Source organism: Lissotriton vulgaris, chromosome 4_1 (assembly GCF_964263255.1).
Source record: "Lissotriton vulgaris chromosome 4_1, aLisVul1.2, whole genome shotgun sequence".
NCBI classification, from domain to species: domain Eukaryota; kingdom Metazoa; phylum Chordata; class Amphibia; order Caudata; family Salamandridae; genus Lissotriton; species Lissotriton vulgaris.
Genome location: NC_141691.1, coordinates 427,721,374 through 427,739,408, shown reverse-complemented (window position 1 = coordinate 427,739,408; position 18,035 = coordinate 427,721,374).

The window sequence follows — 18,035 nt, the reverse complement described above, 5'->3', positions numbered from 1 at the left end:
TTGGGGATGTGTCACTAAAGGAAAATGCCAACATTACATTTCTACATGTCCCATTTCTAATGCTAGTAACCCTACCTTGAGTGCTACAAGGCTTACTTAGGGGTTCTTATTATTGTTTAAAAGAAGGGGTACTCAGTCAAAAGGGTTATTTTGATAATTTGTTCAAAGGTGAGTATGGGTGAAATTTGCGAATTCGCAGTATACAAATTTGTGCGAATACGTACTCGCGGTCTGCAAAATTTGCGAATCTGTGCGAATTTGCGGATTTTTTATTTTTGCGCGTTCACAGGTTTTTCATGGGCGTGGCCATCTTGTTTTCAGTGTTCGCGTTGGGTATTTCCGTTTCCGGGCGCTAGTTGCATGCGTGCGTTTGGGCATTTCCTACGTGCGGGGGCGCAATTACGTGATCGTGTACGTTTTTGCGTGCTAGCGGGAAAATATCACGCAAACTTACCCATGTGATCGCAATGGGTGCGGCCATCTTGTTTTTCATTGCTATGGTTCTGGGCATGCTTTTTCTATCCTGCTTTAATCTTTGCAATCCTTTGTTTGTTTGAACTTTTTAAAAATCTTTTTTACTAATTATCTATCCCTATTTTACATCTATATTTTGTATTTTTTTAAACTTTTTGATACTTTAATAACTACTTTTTTTGCTTAGGTCTCTCTTTTCTTTTTCTTACTTTTTTTCCCTATTCCTTTCTTCTATCACCCAGGACCACGGCAAAGGGAGCCGGCAAGTCTAAGGGGAAACGTCCCACCCCCCGTAGCGGGCTCCCTTGCGGGCGCTTAAGGGGGGAGGATGTAACTGCCCGGGAGATCATTAGCGCGGTGGCGGTGGCCGCACGACTGTTGCAGCAGGCGGCAGGCCCGGTACCGGATACGGGCTCCGGGAGAGTTGCCAGCTATGGGGGAAGGTGTGCCGGGCCATGTATCGGGAGTCTGGGGTCCGGCGCACCTACAACCAGGTGATGCACCGGTGGTCCGACATCCTTGACCGGGAACATGACCTGCTCGACCTGCTTGGTGTGGCGATCCCTGGGCTTGGTGAGGAGTAGTAGATATTTAATTACTACTTTCTTTTCTCCTGCTCTGTGTTATATGATATTGCAAATATTTATTTTTTCCGAAGAGTAAGAATGCTGCTGATTACATTGCAGGTAAATTATGTTTCAAAAGCTTCTGTGAGTGCAGGTGCTCGCCTGCTCACTGGCAGTGCTACTATGCTTACTTGTTTTCAATTTTGTGCTCATTTGGCCTGAGTGATTATGTATGAGTGTACTCTATAGAAGTGCGTAATGCTAGACACTAGAGACTCAAGTCCAGCCCTTCCTTTGTACTCCTGCCATTAAGAAGAGATAGTGGTGGTGGATTGATAGGTTAAGTATATTAGGACTGGTTATTTACTATTTAGTAGGAAACTTTTTAGTGGTCCGCAATCATGACTGACTGTGTCTGTCACTTTGCGTGCTGCGGAGTGCTGCTTGCCAGTCCTAGTAGAACCTTTCTGTAGTTGGTTTAGTGAGTTACATAACTTTCCAACTAGAAGGTCCGCGAATCCAGCAATACTAATATCCTAGTAGACCACATACGATAGTTCAATACATTTAGTGCAATTGTTGTCTATTTCCCGAAATAATTTGTTATTGTTTTTTTAAAATGTTTTATTTGGTTGATAACAATCATCCATGTTTGTGTCTTTCTTTCATGTAGTACATCAGCTCCACCCAGGGGCAAGAGGACAGAGGAGGAGGAGGTAGCAGCACGGCGGAGCAGGAACAACAGGAAGTCCTGGATAGGTCCGCCGGGGGCTCCTCTGCTGACCCCAGTAAGTTTTCCTGTTAATATTATTAATTATACTTCCCTATCTTTTACAGCACCTATTTATTCCAAACGTTCCTCATAATTCTATTTTTTCCTAAATCATCTTTGATCTTCTTGAAGACTGTTACTAAATTCTTATCCTGCCTCTACTATGACTGTCTGTGCTACTACTAGATTATTATTAGTCTGTCTGTGTAGCTAGTTAAGCTTGCACAGTTGGCAAAAGGTGTTAAACAAACTCATATTCAGCAATAGCTCTAGGCACTGAGTGCAGTCCTCTGGGTTGTCCATAATGTCTATTGAAGTCTTCTAAATGTGTATGCTTTGAAAATTCCCAACAATAAAATGTCAATGGCCACCAAGAATAAGATACTGTTTTACTTTTTGATTGGATAGGAGGACATACTACTACTGTTGCAAAGACTATTCTGCACATACAGAACTATGGATAAGAAATAGGTCATTGGTGATAATAGGCACAGTTAGACTTTCCACATACCTTGGTAATAACAGAAGTTGAACCCCCAATCTCCTTACTGACTAGCTAGTGTGTCAGAGTCCTTATTTAGCTCCCGAATGCAGCGATGATCCCCAATGATTAAACAACCCAGAACATAAGACTACGGAGTCAGAGTCCCGACCTCTCAGACTCACAGACTCATGCTTGCAAATTGCAAATCCTTTCGCTCACTCACTCATGACCAAAAACCACAGAGTCTATGTAAGTTTTGAAGCTTTATTAAAAGTAAAACAACTAGCTCTGTGTGTTCTCTGTAAAAATTTAAATTGTGCATTATAAAAACATTTATGAAAATCAACTTATATAAGATAAATTGTGAACGACTGAAAAGTGGCGGATTTCACACATTAATTGTGAGAGAGCCTTCACCTGTTTGGAACTTAAAGTCTTGGTGGGGATGAATTGTTGACGGCTACGACTAATCATGATCTTGCTCTTGTTCGTAGAAGGGAAGCTTCTGCCTGTTAGGAGAAAAATGGTGCATGTTAAAAAGCAAGCATTCATCAGTTGTGCCAAAAAGTGTAGCATCAGAAAATAGGGAGTGGTGTAAATGGCATCTAAAAACATTAAATGTATTTTCTGGGCATAACACCATTAGCACAGCCATCCACCAGTGCCGGGACCAGCGCGGAGGTGGGTACTCCAGGGGCGGATGCAGTGCCACAGCCAGCAGGAACTGCTGTGGGGGATGCCACGGTAGTGGCGGGCAGTGGTAAGCTATTATATTCCTTACCTATTGAGATTGAGTGAGCTCTAGGCAGGGGTGTGTATGTTGTACAGTACACTTGCACTTTACTGCTAAGAAGACTTACAAATTTAGAACTAAGTTTTTGTCAACCAGGTAGAAGACAGTCACCCTTGCCTTCTCATTAGCAATAGCATTAGTGGCGGGAGTTGACCAGTAACCAATTGACTTCAACTCAGCTGTGAAAGTTCTATCGAGAAGCCAAGTCAGATCAGAGATGAACTTGATAGATGAGATGAACGAAAAGGGAAAGAAGGGTGTAAGGAAGGACGAGCAAGTTAAAATTAATGACTGGCAAAGAATAATACTTGTTTTTTAATGCTTTCCGAGGTGGCTGGGAATCTGATGCATGGCCGGGTGAAGGCTGAAGCAAGGATGGGTGGAAGGAGAAAGAAAAGAGGACTGCCTGGGTGGGTGAAACAGAAACTGTATGTGTGCGCAATATATCCTTTGGTTCAAATTCAAGTCAAGCACGGATGCATGGCTGGCGGTTTACAAAATAAAATAAAAAGGTTGTTTTTCGGTGAGAAAAAGTAAGGTTTGTCCAGTTGAGACATTATGAAGAGTGATTGACATTTACTTTGAATGGATGGATGCCGGGATGGTATCTTCCTCATAGATAGCATAGGTGTATGTAGACAACGTAGACGGCTCCTGATGAAGAGTCTTACTTTGAAGAGCATGTAAGACCGCTCCTCCGTGCCAGAGTAGCAAAGCAGAGGAAAGAAGTTGTAATTTTTCAGAAAACTACCATGACTAGTAACAGTAGTTTGCAAGCACAGCATATATCCGGCGTTTACGGGGACCACTCACTACCTCTGTTAAAAAATGTTTACAACTCTGTCATTGACATTGATGTGTGGCCTATCGGTGTTCAGTCAATCAAAAACAAAGCACCTAAAGTCATCCCATATGTAAGCAAATATCCTGTGAAGGGATAGATGATCATATTATCTTCTTCATTTTCCTTTTGTAGTAGTCAGGGGCAGGCCAGGGTGAAGGTTAAATTAATTGAGCAGTAGTCCTTGTAACAGAGTATAGCCAGTGACACCCGTAATAGAAAATTAAGAGCTTCACCACCTGCATGTACTGGACTGGTAACAGTAACATAAGTCTGTGTCATCATGGATTGTGTCCGTTTTTCTCGGATGCAAGTTAACTGCGCTGGCATTATGCCGGCTTCCACAAGTTTACATACCAATTTTGCTAAACAAGAGAGAAGAAGAAGACTGGTGTACTGTAGGAGTCTAATGTAGTGAGTCCATATAGTGCTAGTAGAATTCTTGAAACTCCCACTAATGTTATAACAGAGGCCGACGAAGTGGGAGGTTAGATAGATACATGCCACAAATGTTATTTACTGTGCTTGCAAGTTGCTAGTGCTACTGTGACACAGCTTTCTGCTGAATTATTTTGTGTTAATCTTAACCCCTCCCCTGCTGGTGACTAAACCACTCCATCATCAGCCGCGGTCGCGCTGTGCAAATGAAGGAGGGGTTCCGTCACGGCCCGCTCGGCATGCCTGCGCGGCGCGGATTCCGCGCCTGCGCTGAGCGTTCTATTGAGCGGGCGGGGCTGTGACGGAACCGCTCCGTCATGAGCACAGCGCAACCGCGGCTGGTGACGGAGCGCTTCCATCACCAGCACGGGACCGCCACACAGCCCCCCGTCCCCTTAGCACTGCAGCGGAATAACCGCCGCAGTGAAGGGGTTAAAGAGCATTGGTTACAGTATGTTTTTCTTTCTTCATATAGATACTCCTTCTAAACTAACTAGGAAGGAGTTGGCTAGATGGGCCCGGCAACAGAAGCTGGAGGCTGGTGGCCCAGGAGGAGGAGGACACGCAGTCTCAGTCAACAACAACATCCACAACAGCTTCATCCTCCTCCGCTGCCCCTGGGTCATACGGTCAGCGCAAACCTCCAGCGGTACGGAACCGTGGTCCAGCAGCCACCCGCCAACGCTGAGCAGCAAAAAGAACAGCTGCCCCCCACAGTACCTGCAAGTGCAAGGGTTGTGTGCACCGCTTGACACTGAGAGTGTCCCACCTTGAGCAGGAGGTGGCGAGGCGGAAAGTCCATCTCCAGGACCTTGGGAGAGAGCTGCGTGACCACCTGCCCAAAGGACACTGCCGGCGGAAGTAGAGAGACTGTCCCTTGCCCCTTTTTGAAAGACTTTTGGGGTGGTGGGAATTGGGCGTTGGGGTTTTTGGACTTTTGGGGACTGATTTGATTCATGGACATTGGTTGGGGTTAGGGAGGGGGTGGGTCGGGTCTTCTTGTGGGATAGTTTATTTTTGTTAGAGCTCCAATAATAATTTTTTTCTCTACTTAAACATAGCATATGCGTTTTTTTACTGTTTTGTGGGGGAGGCAGGGGAGGGGGTGTTAACTGTATGTTTGTTTTCCTGAAACTTAACTGGCTGGTTTATTCAAATTGTGTAATCGCCCACATTTTTACAAAAGTGCCATTGACAGAGTTAGTGAATTCAATTGTCCTACTACTTTACTTGTACAGTCTCTCCTCTCCTCCTACTCCATTATTCTTCGTCCCGCAGAATGCTTATCTTACCTGTGATTCGTGTTTGAGAATAGGGCTAGGCACAGTGCTGGGTGCATGGCAAATGGTGATTAAGGTTGGCTATGGAATCCTGGACAGATAAAATGTCTTCGTTGTGGTGGTAGTAGTAGTGGTAGTGGTACACACTGGTAGAAGCAGCATATGAAAAAAAAGGAAATGAAACATTGAGTGGCCTGAGCGTAGCATTTGAACAGTACGATAGATAGTACAGTACACAAGAACAGTGCCATAAATTGTAGCCTAAGCAATGCTAAAGTATTTAAAATATAAGAACTAGTTGCAATGAGTATGGCTACTACAAGAAATAATACTGAAGGTGAAGGACACAGCAGCGTAGGCATTCAATTCATCAGGTGTTGGAGGAGGATGTTGTTGATGATCAATCCACTTGATGGCGCACATGAAATTCTAATTTGATTTGCAAATAGTCATGGGTGTGTGTCAAGCGGAATAAGAATGAGAATATATACTCGGATTCCTTCACCAGCCTTGAAATTGATTTTCTGTTGCTTTGACCTTATCCTTCCCAGCAAGTGTGTGGAATTATTGTTGTCATTTAGTCACACCTCAATGAAAACCACACAGCCCGGGTGAAGAGGGTTAGGGTTTGAAAATTGGATGGGGTTTTTGGGAAAGTTTTATTGAGAGAGGAAAAAAAAACACAGCATGGACAAACAACAAATGAAGAAAAACAAATCTTTCGATACGAAGATATCCATAAATCTTTTAAGGGACATAAAGGAAGTGTACTACTGCATGCATGAAGTTGTTTGCTAAATGGATGGTTAGGTTACTGAAAAGTAGTACTTACTACAACTTACTAACTATGAAGAACCAATTTGACCGTATAGGGCTGTAGTAATTACACAATTTCACTTGCCTATCTGCCCTCAGAGAGAAGAAACACTTATTAGTACATTAATTTAGTTTTAAAATACCAAAGAAGAGAAGTGAAGAGGATACTGAAACTGTATGTTGTTGTCCTGTTCAATTCAAGTTGCATGCATCCAGCCATTCCTCTTATTTGCGGTACTTCTCCATTCCATCTGACGATCCGTCAATCAATCTTGGTGACCAGACAGACACACTGTCCACTGCCTACCTGGCGGATGCGGAATTGAGGATCGCTAATGGTAAGCCTGAGTTAATCGACTTTTCCCATCACACAGGGTAAAACCCGGCCTGTAATTGTTGATGGAAAAACAGGAAGTGATATTAAAGATCACCACGGAGAAAAAAATATATGGTACGGTGTGTAGTGCAAAAATAACACTTTCAGTTTCAGAGGCGACAGTATTACATATAAGCATCATTTCTAAAGTGAGTACTCTATGTCTCCTTTTCAAGATAGTAATTAGCACACAGCAGGCCAGGGCCATGCCGACGGTCAAGGCAGGCACCACTGAGTGAAGCAAATTGATGTAGCATACCTCTTTGACACAGACAGACAAAGCATATCTAATTGTATGCAGCGAGCCACATAGCCGCAATTTTACATGAACTGCTGTCTGGACTCTGCCATAACAACACTACACTCGCTCGACCACTCCATACCATGACTAGACAGACATGTAGTTCTGCTGTAGTTGTTGTTGACTGGTTTACCTGTTTGCCACTCACGAAATGACCATAGTTCTTCTGTAAACCGATGATGAAGACCCATCCATCCCAGTGGGTGACTGTAAAGAAAAAAGATATTATGTAACTTTGATCATCAAGACTCATCATCATCAAGTCTACACACATAATGAGTCCAAGGACATTTTGCACATTAAAAATGCAACGTAGTGGCCCCTGCGGTAGAAGTACAATTTGAATTAAACAAGGTAAAAAAAAATGAGTAGACTTGAGCTAAATTTAGTGTCTAAAAAATTAAATAATAACAGAAGATATATGATTCATTTCATGCACAACAAACAAACAGCAATTGCTTTCATCAGAGCCAGACAGCTAGTGCTGTCCACTGCATGCCATCTCATTATTCATTACCTGTTCCACTTTTTGTCCGCATCTTGTTCTTAAAGTGAAGGCCCACAGGGCAGCCTCTCGTGTCAATTGCAGAAGTAACTGTCAGCAATCAGCATATAGTCAGTAATTCCAGACCCACTTCTTTTGAGGGGACTCGCCTAAGAAGCAACAGTTTCTTCATTCTGTGTAACCCAGCCATCTGCCTAGAGGGAAATGGAAAAGGGAGTCTGGAGGAGGAGGATAGAGGAGCATGACTGAGTTGTGAACTTGTGAACTTCAGGATTGCAGACAGTGGCACCTTCAATAAGGGAATAAGAAGAAGACAGTGCTGCTGATGGATTTGTTGTGATTAGAGTTCTGTTGTGGTAAAAGTTGCAAAACAAAGAAAGACATACAGGAGTAAAAGTGAATAAGTAGTCAGGAAGAAAAAAAAGGAAGACAGTTTCAGACCTAGGTGTCAGGGAAGTAGAGCCCCTCCTCAAACTCTATGAACTGAGACGGGAGTAGGTCAGCTAACAGAGAAGAACTTCTATCACCTAAGTCGGTGTCCTCTTCTTCCTGCGTGGATTCACGTATGTTGTAATCTGTTGGTATGAAGTGCTGATTCATCTTGATCATTGTTAACCTCTCCACATTTTTGAGTGAGAGGCGGGTCCTTTTTGAAGTTACAATGGCACCTGCAGCACTGAAAACACATTCAGAAGACACACTTGAGAGTGGGCAAAAAATAATTTTGAGCCAGCCTGGTGATCAGTGGGCATTAACCCATTATCCCCTACCAATACAGCAATGGGTTGTGATCAATGAAGACCTCTGTTGGGTCATCCAGATAGGCCTGCACCATCCACTCAAGGTCATCCAGGGATGCTAAACTTTGCGTACCATCTCAGGCCTTTGCATCAACACTGGAATGAGCAAACCCTTGATCAGTTATCCAATCCGCTTCCGACAATATTATGGCTGGGCCTGGTGCAGGTGAGGATGATGATACGGTTGCTGGTGTCGGTAACGGCTGTGAGGGAAAGTGACTGCCTTCGGCCACAGAAGTGGACCGTGACACCGGATGGCCTGCTGATTCAGTGGTACTTCTGCTGGCTCCTTCAATTTCCTGCCGCTCTTTTTTGAACCGAGTCGCTGACAGAGCTAGCCAATGTTTGTACTTTGAAACATCTGGCCAGTCCCATTTTGTACTATGGATCCAGAATAGTGGCACAAATGTAATGTTGTTCTGTATGTACTTTTTTTAAGCCTTTCATTGTCAACTAGGCGGGTTAATAAGCTCTCCGCCAACTGATATGCGTCTTGCTTGTCAGTATCATCCTTGAACGTTAAAGAAACTGCCTTCAGTTGGTGCTCTAGCATGCGCAACAATGGGATAGCTTTGCCCAAAGTACAGTCCTCCCTGCTGACTTCACGCGTGAAGACCTCAAAAGGACGAAGCATGTCTGTCAGGCTTTTAACTAGGTCCCATTCCTACAACTCTAGCCTCATGTCTTTCAAAGACGAACCCTGTGCAAAGACATACTTATTGATTACCAAGCACTGCTCATACAGACACTTAAGCATGTAGAAGGTTGAGTTCCAACGTGTTACCACCTCCTGGATGAGTTCTCTGACTGGCACTCTACGGCCATGTTGAATGATCCTCAGCTGCTTCAGGGTCTTAAAAGAATGGCTGAAATGTGTGCAGATTCTTTGGCAGGTGGTCAGTAACTTGCTGACTTTGTTTTCTTTTTTTTAGAAATCTTGAACAACAATGTTAATACTGTGCGCCAAACACGGCACTCTGAAATAGCCACCATCATTCATGGCCCTAACTATATTACTGCTATTATTTATTTTATTTTTTTAATTTGTAAGGTGCAACAGCTACCCAAAAAGTGTTTCCCGGCGCCGAGACACAGCAGAATGAGGGCAAGGAATTACTGGCTATTCTAGTTATTGTTCGAATAGCCAAGTCTTTACGTGCCTACTAAACCAAGCATGGTTTTCCTCCTTTTGAATGAAGGGAGGGAGTGCGTTCCAGAGGGATGGTCCAAGGTGGGCAAAAGATCTGCCTTCCATTTTTGCCAGTTTGAATCTTGGTATGCAGAAGTTGGCAGCTGATTGTGAGCAAAAGTTTCGCTTGGGAGTGTAAGGATGAGCCAACGCTAGAAGGTATTTGGGTGCAGTACCAGCTTTGATTCTGAACATGCAGTTCAGGGCTTTGAAACGGATTCTACTTTCTACCCTGAGCCCGTGGAGTTCACGGCGGTAGCTGGAGACTACTGAATTTTTGGGGATTTTGCACAATAGTCCAACAGATGCGTTTTGGACAAGCTGTAGTCTACTGACTACAGCTTTGTTGGAACCAAGGTACAGAATATTGCTGTAGTCAAGCCGTGATGTTATGAGGGCATTGACTACGTTTTTTTGAGTGGAGGAAGGCAGCATCCAGAGGATTTTCCTCAGCCATTTGATGATGGTAAGGCATAGGCCGACAACTTTGCTGGCCTGTTGGTTCATGGAGAGGGAGCTTTCCATGATGACTCCCAAATTACGTACTTGAGTAACTGGGGTGGGAAGATTGCCCATTTGGTTGGGCCAGTGTGAGGGATTCCAGAGATCTTGTTGTTTCCCTAAGAGAAGGATCTCTGTTTTGTCTCCGTTAAGCTTTAGTTGATTTCTTGTCATCCAATTCAGGATGTTTTGAAGCCCTAATTTGAGGAGAGACGGAGATGTTGGGCAAGATTCTGATAGGGAGAAAATCATTTGGGAATCATCGGCGTAGGTCATGAGGGTAAGTCCGGATTTTTTCGCTAGGTCGGCCAGGGGTCTGAGGTAAAGATTAAAAAACAGAGGGCTCAAGATAGATCCCTGTGGCACTCCGGAAAGTGTCGGAGCAGGCCAAGGAGGATGTAATTTGGAATGTCCGTTGAGCCAAGAAGGTCCAGATCCATTCAAGCGCTTTCCCACGGACACCGTTTCTGTATAACGCCTTGATGAGTGTTTCGTGGGATATGGTGTCAAAGGCCGATCTCAGGTCTAGGAGGGTGGTTTCTGTCGAGAAACCAGCCCGAAAACCCGATTGCAAAGGGTGCAAGAGCGAGTTGTTTTCTGCAAAGGTGGATGAGACCGAGTGGACGTGTCTATAATTTGCCGGAAGTTCTGAATTTGCTGTGGGCTTCTTTAACAGTGGTGTTATCATGGCGTGTTTCCAGAGGGCCGGAACTGTGGAAAGTTCTAACAAAGAATTGAGCATATCCACAATGATTTCCAGGGAGCGATCGTCCAGTTGTTTAATTACTTTGATAGGAATCGGGTCCCTGGGGGAACCGGATTTGATGGTCTTAAAAATGGTTTTCAGTATGTTAACCGAGATGGGAGGCCAAGATTCAAGGGTATTCTCACAAGAGGGAGCATATTCCGTGTCAGCAAGAGGGGGTGGTTCATTGTTGTTAGTTTTAATGTCCCTGATGATTTTCTCAATTTTTTCGGTGAAGAAACAGGCTAGATCTTGGCATTGGAGAGTATTAAGAGGGGGAGCCGTAGCTGTGGTTTGTGCACCTGCGAGTTCTTTAACCTTATTAAACAGAGTTTTCGGCTTATTGGTAGCTTCCATGATGGTGTTTGAGACAAACAGAGCTTGCGCTTTCGCACAAGCAGTGTGGCATAGATTTCTGGCTGCATGGTATGTCTTTTTTGCGTCAGGGGCGTAGTATTTTTGCCATTGATGCTCAAGTGCCTTGCATTTCGATTTTTCAATTTTCAAAAGTTCATTAAACCATGGGGCAGGGTGACGGTGTAGGTTTCCTTTGATATGAGGGGTGGGTAAGCAGTGATCAGCAGCGTCACTGAGCCATTTTTGGGAAGCTACTGCTAAGCTATCCATGTTGTGACCTTTTGTAGGAGGGTTTTCGTGGAGTGCTGCGTTAAGTTTCGCCATGTCCAGTAATTTCCAGTCTTTCCTGGACGTAGCTGAAAAAACAGATTGCATAATGGTAGTAGGTGGGAGATTGATTCTAAATTTTACTAGATGGTGGTCAGACCAGCAAATGGGGATGGTATCATGCCATTTTAGCTCGTTGATATTAGAAATAATGGGGTCAAGTAAATGGCCCGCTTTATGGGTAGGTCCAGAGTTGGCTAAGGTCAGGTTGAAGGCCGTCAGATCCTCTAACAAATTAGAGCAGAAGGGGGTAGAGGGGTCGTCAAGATGTAAATTAAGGTCCCAAATAAGTGAGAAGTTTTTGGAGGCTATATAGTACGGAGTGATATAATTGGCTAGATTTGACGCCCATTGGCATGAGTTACCGGGGGGCCGGTATATCAATAGGCCAAACATCGTAAAGTTTGGGTTCAACGATAATTTAAAAGAGCCGGCTTTGCAGTCAGGGATGTCGGCTGGTTCTAACGTACATTTCAAGTCTCTATTGAAAATAATTGCAATTCCGCCACCTAGTTGTTTATTTCTATCTATCCTGGTGATTGCATAGTTGGCGGGAAGGGCAGTAGCAATGTCTGGGCCAGCACTCTCGTGTAGCCACGTTTCTGTCAGGAAGAGAGCGCTAGGTTTATCTTCCAGTAGGAGGTTAAAGATGTCTAATTTGTGTTTGGGTAGTGAGCGGCAGTTAGGATTATAAAGTAAGAATTCTTGTGCCTCAACGTCAACGTGACGCTGTTTGCCTTTCCTGTGCCTCTTTGCAGCGTCAGGATAAGGTTGGCGAATGGTAAGGGTAAGGTTGCAGTTTGGGCAGGACGTAACTCCAGTTTTGTGGAGTTTGAGCGTTGTACACCTAGTGTTAGTGATCAGGCGTAGCACTCTTAGTTGACTAGGGGATCTTACCAGCCTTTTATGACTGGGTGGAGCATAGTCTTCTGCCCCGTGCCCCGTCCTGGCCCGGACGGACACAGACGGGCTAGTCTTTGGCATGTCTTTGGCGTGCTGAGGGCGTGCCCGCTGCGCTCGTCTGCTGCGCTTTCGAGGAGTGAGCATTGGTATGGGGAGGAAGAGGGCGTGGCTTCGCGAAAGGGGCGTGGCCTATTGTCTTGTGGGTGGTGATGGCGGCGAAGTTTTGGCCCTCCCTACGCCAGCGCTGGCTCCACTGCGCAGGAGAGTGTCCCCAAAAACCCAGAAACAGCTAGGATCGACTACATAGCTATGAGAGCACAAATTGGTATTAAAATCAACTAATGTGGAAATATGCAAGGCTTTGTTTTTAAAATCAAGCAAAGTGCAAAATGAGCAAGGATTAAAAGATTAACACAGTAAGAAACATCACCCCCGGCTTCCGCCTCAGGAGTAGCTGTATGTCAGCGCCGGCTCGTTTTTCAGCGTGGCACTATATAGTTCCGAGAGGGGCCGTGGCTTAGCGGAAGGGGCCTGGCCTATTGCCTCGTGGGTGGTGATGGCCGATTTGATGCTGTGACATGGATAGGGACTGGGAGGGCATCAGCCATCTTGGGAGTAGCCCAGGGTCGCCGTTGTAGTTGTTTAGCAACTCGCTCGCCTGACTGCATATAAGCCACACTTGCATTCAGCGCTAGGCACTAACAGGCTGCTTTGTTCACTCCTGAGGCGGAAAGCCGGGAGCATTCTTGTATTGCTGCACTGTACTATGTTTTAAAAACTGCTGCATATTTTAACTTTGCCTTTGTATTTCCGCGGACTTACCCGCATTTTAGCGCTGTGATTGTAATATTGCTGGATATTTTTACTGCGCCTCTACCCCCACGGATTTACCCTCCTTCCCCGCCTTTCCCTCTTCTCTCACCATCTTTTCCTTGTTGCAGCCGATTTGACGCTGTGACAGGGATAGGGACTGGGAGGGCAGCAGCCATCTTGGGAGTAACCCAGGGTCGCCGCTGTAGTTGTTTAGCAACTCGCTCGCCTGACTGCATATAAGCCACACTTGCATTCAGCGCGAGGCACTAACAGGCTGTAGTTGTTTAGCAACTCGCTCGCCTGACTGCATATAATGTGCCCCCCACCCCGGCCGCGCAGCGGCCACGCAGCGGGCGCACCGCTGGCGCGCCGAAGGCACGCCTAAGGCAAGCCCGTCTGCGCCCGTCCGCGCCGGGTCGTGCCCAGGGTCCTGGTCTTCGGCTGTTTGCATTACCTACTCTGCCGAGTCTTTGTTAAACCTCCCCGGGTCTGCTTGCTGCTTGCCCCGTGCAACTCAAGGGATGCTGAATTCATTGGGTATCCTACTTCCCTCTGCCGGCACCCAGCCACCTTCATCCCTGCAGTGTCAACACCCCCTATTATCGAAGCCTATTCCTGCCAAAACTCAGCATTTAAACATTGCCTATCTTAATACGAGGTCACTTGCTAAACACCACCTGGATATTTTTCTCTTTCTTACCTGTCACAAACCGGATATCTTTTTCCTAACGGAAACTTGGCTCAACACCGGCTCATCCCCTGATGTCTTAGCTGCCTTACCTGACAATTATTATATTCTTCAGGCAGACCGAGCAACAGGGAAAGCAGGAGGTGGAGTCGCCGCTATTATTAATAAGGATCTCGTCTTCTCTAAGATGACACCCCTTGATTTCGCCGAAGTTGATAATTTGGTCGTCAAGCTAGACTCAAGTTCGGGACCTCTTGTATGCATATTGCTATACAGACCCCCCCAAAACATGCCTTCTTTCCCTTTTTCCCTATGCGATCAACTTTCCTCGCTGGTCACAGACTATACCAACATATTGCTCATTGGCGATTTTAATTATTGGCTCAACTGTGTGAACGGTGGCCCTGCAGCCTCAGAGCTCATGGAGCTTCTTGCTGCCTCACATTAATACTGCTACCCATGTCAAGGGGCATATTTTGGACCAGATCTGGAGCACTCATGTCGACATATCCCCTCCCATTGTTTCTCCGTGTATCTGGTCAGATCATTTTTTGATCCAGTTTAACATCTCTATCTCTGAACCCATAACTAAGGCAGTCACTGAACAGGGACTTATTAGGAAATGGGGCACCTTGGACACCCCTGCCTTTTTGGAAAGTCTAATTGACTCTCAGCCGGCCCAAAACTCTGATCTCAATTCTGCAGAGTCGGATGTCTTTAATTGGCTTAAGGTTGCCAGCGACATCCATGCTCCGCTGAAAAAATGCAACACCATTCGTCATTCTAATGCCCATAAATGGTTCTCATTGGATCTGAGAGAAAAAAAGCTTATTGTTCGGCAAAAGGAGCGTGCATGGAGGAGAACCTATAATACTCTTGATAGGTCCAGTTACCTGGCCGCTCGTGCAGACTATATGAAAACTATTCTGTCAGCCAAATCTAAGTTCTTTTGCAACCTAATTGAACAGTCGAACAACAACCCTAAGGAGATCTTCTCCATTGTGAAAAAACTCTCGAATCCTAGCAGAACTGAGTTTAAACCTGCTGCCAATCAAGACTTTTGTAACACCTTGAATCAATACTTCATGGATAAAATTGCCTTAATCAAATCCAGTATTCCTGCCACTATTCCGGATTTGTCTGTCTTGGCCTATTCATCTAACCATCCAACTTTGGATTGCTTACCCTCCTGGACATAACAACCATAACATCCTTATTGAATAGGGTAAAATCAGGCTCTCCCCACGATTGCTGCCCCCCTCATATATTAAAGACGGTCTTTACCGCCTTTCCTACTCCGGCGTTGAGTCTTCTTAATACTTCTTTGCTCCAAGGAATTGTACCTGAATCTTTTAAGGATGCAGTCCTGTTGCCCCTCTTGAAAAAACCAGGAGCAGACCCCACTACCCTTTCGAACTACAGGCCCATATCCTTGCTTCCGTATCTGGCCAAAGTACTGGAAGCGCATGTCACCTCTCACCTCTCACTTTTCATCGAGCAGTCGGGTGTGTTACATCCCTCTCAGGCCGGTTTTCGACCAGCCCATTCAACCGAGTCAGTTATCATAGCTGTCTTGGATTCCCTACGCCTCAGTGCCGACCTGGGAATACCTCAGGCGCTGGTCCTGCTTGATCTGTTGGCCGCGTTTGACACGGTCGACCACAACATCCTTCTCGACCGTGTCAGATCTGTGGGCATCTGCGGCCGTGCTCTTGACTGGCTCAGATCTTTTCTCTGCGGTCGCACTCAGGCGGTCGGTCTTCCCCCTTTCTCCTCCTACAAACTCCATACCACTTGTGGAGTTCCCCAGGGTTCATCCCTATCACCTTTACTGTTTAACATCTATATGCTCCCTCTGCTTCAGTCCCTTCACTCATTCAAAGTCACCACCTTCAACTACGCAGACGATCTGCAACTTACCTTCACAATTGACAACTCCCCTGACTCGATCCATCAATTTCAGAACACAATGCTCCATATCTGCCAGTGGATGGATGTGAATCAACTCAAGTTAAATCCGGGCAAGACGGAACTGGTCTTGTTTGGCAATAGTCATCTTATTTGGGGCCCTCAATACTGGCCATCTAAATTAGGGCCCCCACCTGTGCCGTCTAAATCAGTCAAAAGCTTTGGGGTAGTTATTGATGGTGAGCTTTCTTTAAAACCTCAGGTCAACTCTGTTGTGTCTACCTGCTTTTTCCAATTGCGGAAAATAAAGAAGATCAGTCGGATGCTCACTCGATCAGCTTTGACGCAGGTTGTAAGAGCGTTAGTGTTGTCTCACTTAGACTACGCAAATGCCATCTACCTCGGTCTGCCTGTCACCCTTAGCAGAAGTCTGCAGATGGCACAAAACCAGGCAGCGCGACTGATATATCGCCTTCCACGATGGCAGTCAGCCAGACCGCTTTTGAGGCAACTTCATTGGCTCCCGATTCAACACTGTGTCACCTTTAAATCGGCCTGCATAATCTTTAAATCCCTTCACACTTGTGGCCCTCAGTTCATTCAAAAACTTCTTCTTAGGTACACCCCCTCTCGCAGCCTTCGCTCTGCTTCCCAAATCCTCCTTACTGTCCCTCGTTACAAGTTGTTGCGCAAGGGAGGCCGCAGGTTTGCCACCCTTGCTCCTAAGATGTGGAACTCTCTCCCCTTGGGGATTCGTTCCTGCACTGCTCTTCTTCCATTTAGGAAGTTTTTAAAGACATGGTTGTTCACCCAGGCTGTGGCATAGTGCTTGAGGTCTCTTTATAAAGTCACTGCCTTGTTGGTCAGCGCCATGAAACCTTTGGGTGTGCGAGCGCTTTATAAAACTTTGATAAGATAAGATAAGATGGCGGCAAAGTTTTGGCCCTCCCTACGCCAGCGCTGGCTCCGCTGCGCAGGAGAGTGTCCCCAAAAACCCAGAAACAGCTAGGATCGACTACGTAGCTATGAGAGCACAAACTGTTATTAAAATCAACAAATGTGAAAATATGCAAGGCTTTGTTTTTAAAATCAAGCAAAGTGCAAAATGAGCAAGGATTAAAAGATTAACACAGTAAGAAACATCACCCCCGGCTTCCGCCTCAGGAGTAGCTGTATATCCATGGAAACATAACCAATCATGCACTTTCTTGGATGCAGCCATTTAAAGACCTTACTGTTAAACTCCTCCAAAATGTTTACTGCAGTATGAGATTTCTCTATGGCAAACATGGCTACTTTTGCATGTTTCCAACTAGCTTGAAAAATTGTGGCAGTGTCAACACCTGCAGACATCTTGTCTCTAACCCCTGCAAAAGAGACCCAGTGTACAGTGATGCACATGTAATCAAGGGCTTGGAAATTGGTCCACAGGTGGATAGTGTGAACACTACTCTTCTGCAAAGCTGCCCCAATCACCTCTGGCACATCTTGATGTAGTGCTGGAGTCTTCCAATTAGGGCAGGTTATTGCCACAAATTCTCGAAAACCCACCCCTTCCACGAAAGAAAAAGTGAGAAGGTCCAGCGCTAACATTTTAGCCAGCATTGCATTTTAAAGACGTGCCGTTGGGTGGTTGCGTTCAAATGGCGCCTCCGATAAAAACATGCTTTTAATGTTGGTCTGGACAGTTTTCATATGTGATGAGGAGGATCCAGACCTCTTCAACCCAGTTAGGCTCATTGATGTACTTTTTCGCATTGGTGTCTCTACCAGACTACTGTGCCTCCTTGATGTTGTTGGGGTAGAGGAGGGTGTGGGCGTTACCATTGCAGTGCTGCTGCCAGGGGTACTGTGTGTACCTGAAAAAATGTCTCTTGGTTGTTCACCTCCCCTGCACGATCTGCTCCTCTTCGTCATCAGATGCAATATCAATGTCTACATTTGGATTTGTACTTTTGGCTTTCCGGATGTTACTTAGGTGCGCCTCCCACTGGAAAATGTTTTTTTTTTAGATTACCTCTTTGGCCTTCGTTACCATAGTTGGGACCAAGCTTACCCCAAATAACTACTTGTTTACAAATCGAACAAATGACTAGGTTTTCCGCCTTTTTGCTAATACTAAAGAAGTCCCAAACTGAGGACGGGAGATTTCTGGTGG